A 3,454-nucleotide genomic window follows, 5' to 3' on the forward strand; every position below is an offset into this window, starting at 1 on the left:
AAACCCCCCCCCCCCCCCGAAAATGCCATTTAGGGACCTACTATCCATGTCACACATAATTTATGAAGGGTTCCTGGTTAAAATGTATCATTATGTTAGAAAATTGCCCTATTCAAATATTATATGTGACCGGGATAGAATAACTAATGCACTTTTTTCATTTTTCTAATTGGTGTGGGAAAGCTTTTGTTTTTTTCCCTGTGATTGCCTTAAATTCTTATTTTTGTGTGGGAGCAGATGTTGGATTGGAGGCTCTCTCTTTCTTGCATTGCTAAACTACAGGAATGACATGGATTGAATTTTCTGAAAAGTCTACCCTTAGATTTATTTTTCACAAATATATTTTCTGGGCCTATTTTTCTTCCTCTTTCATTTTCTCTGCTAGGTTTCAAGCCATGGTTATTCTGGGACTGAATATAACTAGCAAGCTTGTTTTTGTCAGATGAGGAGATTTGAACTATGATTTGTCATTTGAAAAAAAAAAGTCATTTGGGTTTTGACAGAATCATTTTAGCTGTATTCCTGAGTTTTAGCTCATATTCCGGAGTTGAATTTGCTGTTTCTAATTTCAGATGGTTTCCAAGAATGAAAGCTGTTGAGAAGGAACATGATCTTTTATTTACAGATTTATGTTAGAATTTTTATACTGTATTGCTTTATTTCTTACTGTTTGTTTTCTGATGCTTCATTCATTTCTGTGAGTGATTCCTGATGTGTTTTGACAGATGTGTAACACTACAGATAACGATTCTGTTTATAGAAGTAGGTGCGTGTGTGTGTGTGTGCGTGTGTGTAAGCATGTGTGTTTATGAGCATGCTTGTATAAGGACATACATATTTATGTTAGCATTTCTGCATATCTCCATTTTGCAATTTATAAACTGCCTGTTTGGTTTTGCACCAGTCTGAAATGAATCATACCATTTCTATAGCTAAATACTTAATATATTTTAGCTAATTACTAAAGTCAAGTCAGTTTTTATTTAATTAGATAGCTGCCAAACCAGTAACATTTTTGATGGTTTTAGATATTAATCCAGCAATTCCCAACATGGATGAAGATTTTATTTATAAGCAAAGAAACAATGGAGGTGGCATTTTTTATCATTTGAAATAATCTTTTTCAGTGCATGCTGTTCCAAAGTGCTGCTTACAAACTAAAGGTTCTGTTCATCTCTTCGTATGTGGGTACCAACTTTAATTTATAGCTGTCTTCCACATTTAGAGACTAGGGACCATCACAGAGAACGGTGCAAAATCCTGCATGATTTTTGTGGGTGTTTGCAAAGTAAGATTAACTGCCCAGGATGTTCTTCGAACCTTTGCAGTCTGCCCTTTGCCAGGATTTTGCATTTATACCATGTAACCATTCAGAATGCCAGCATATAGGGTAATATGTAACTACACACACAATTCCTGAAAAGCCTGATACCAGATTTGATTTGATTTGATTTTTTTAGTGTTAAGGAGGAGGAAAACCCCAAAGTACAAAACTGGACATAATACAGATCACATAGTATAAAAGATTTTATTCCTTTGGTTTTCACTGATTTAAGACTTAACATTTGCTGTTATTTCACTTTGAGATACTTTGACATACCTAAGTATTGATGAACAATAGAGAAGAGTATGTAGCAATCATACTTTTGTTGTGAGGCAATTTGGATTCCTGGACTCAGCTGAAAGACAGGAAGGTGGAGCTGAGAGCCGTAGCATGGAGTGTTGTTAATTCAGGCCATTAATTTTCTTCTGTAATACAACGTTGCACCTCTGCTCTTAGTGACCCCTTGAAAATACTCTCTACCCTTCCTTACTTTATTCCTTAAGGAGGGAGGGAAGGACTTCACAGTAAACTTTGCTTATAAAATGCTTCTTGCATTTCAGACTACTTCAGTTGTTGTTTCCATTCCTTTCCTTCCTCCATATCAGAGACAGCCTGTGGCATTTTTTTGTCCATCCTTATTAGAGCACTGGAGTTCTGTTTGTCCAGTGACTTTTCCAACAATGTGTTTAACTTCCATGGTGCTTAGTATCCATTTGCCTCAGATCACTTTGGTCCCACACATCACAGCTTACGGCATTACCATGATGTACAGAGTTGTAGGTGGCCCATCTGGCTAGCATAATTACTCTGTTCCAGCTTCTGCAGCCAATAATACAAGGGAATGATTTGGCTAGTATTGCATTCAGCTGTCTCTGCCTCCTCATCTCAAATGAACAAGTACCCATTTGTAGGTTGGTCAACCAGGGGCAGTCTTCAATTTGAGTCTAAAGCGAGGCTCACACTCATGTTCCTGGATATGTAGCCCAGTACCTTAACCTCCACGGTACAGTATTATACTATGTGATAGATCTTGCAGTCTGAGGCTGTTGCTTTTTCCTAGCCTATAATAAAATATTAAAGTTGTTTTTTTCAAACTTTAATGTCTGCGCTTGACATTTCAGTTGTGTTCAATTTCTGTCCTTCAAGGACACACATTTATTGAGGTTCCTTAGTGGTGTTTTTTAACATATGCAGCATATACCCACAGGGCTAAAATTTTTTTTTCTAAAGATGTATGATACACCGTGTGTCAAATAACACTGGGAGAACTAATATGCCCTGGGCTCTGTTTGTGTCTTACAAAACACTGATGGGCATTTTTCCCTTTCCTTTCGCCTCCAGGCCTGCAGAATTATCATTTTCAGGATTGTTCACTCTTTTATGATCAGTAATAATAACACTTATAGTTGGGGGGCTGGTAGCAACTTCCATATTTAAAGGATGCCTAGGACTTTTTGTTACAAAAGATTCTTTGGACCTTTTGTTTTTGGTGGGGGTTGAGAATCTCAAACACCTCCATTGTGTCTTTTCTTTGACCCATGAAATTTCAGTCATGTTTTCTCGAGTGACAAACTGTGGAAAGTTGTCCTTTCTTCGCTGTAGCTGTTTTTTGGACTGTGTCGAGATAATCATCAAAAACTAACATACTAAACAGCAGTTTACACCACAGCACCAGGGTGTAGTATATTGAGACTGCTTGGGAGCTAGGTCCCCCCTTACTCAGTGTCAGTTCAACCCATGAATCCCACACAGAATCAGGGGCCCATTTTCTTACCCTGCAGTAATGTTCTGCTTCTGGTGGCAGCAGGCGTAGAGAGTCCTGCACTCAAGTGGCAGATATCTTTGCTACTGTGAGGAAGCTCCCTGGGGCTGCTTGAGGCTAGGGGACCCTGGGCTGGGGTAGGAGGAAGCGCCCTGCCTACTGGGCTGGGTCAGTGCAGAGCTCCCTCTGCCTTTCTCAATTGAAAACTAAATGTCAGTTCAGTTAGTTACCCGTGCAACCTGCCCCGCTTAGAGGAAGCTGCCTAGTTTGAATCAATTCTGCCTCAGGCTTTTTGACTGTCTGTACTTAGCCTGTATGTATGCATTGCAGTACAGTTACCTGATTCCATACCCTTTATTTCCATAGGA

General features: G+C 39.0%; 1 protein-coding gene across 7 annotated transcripts in view; it reads left to right on the top strand.

Annotated features, from left to right (window-relative positions):
* TANC2 (tetratricopeptide repeat, ankyrin repeat and coiled-coil containing 2) overlaps positions 1–3,454 on the top strand; it is an 848,255-nt gene that overhangs the window by 349,975 nt on the left and 494,826 nt on the right. The gene's annotated exons all lie outside the window — the stretch shown is intronic.

Source organism: Gavialis gangeticus, unplaced genomic scaffold (assembly GCF_001723915.1).
Source record: "Gavialis gangeticus isolate Ggan-Ray unplaced genomic scaffold, GavGan_comp1, whole genome shotgun sequence".
NCBI lineage: Eukaryota > Metazoa > Chordata > Crocodylia > Gavialidae > Gavialis > Gavialis gangeticus.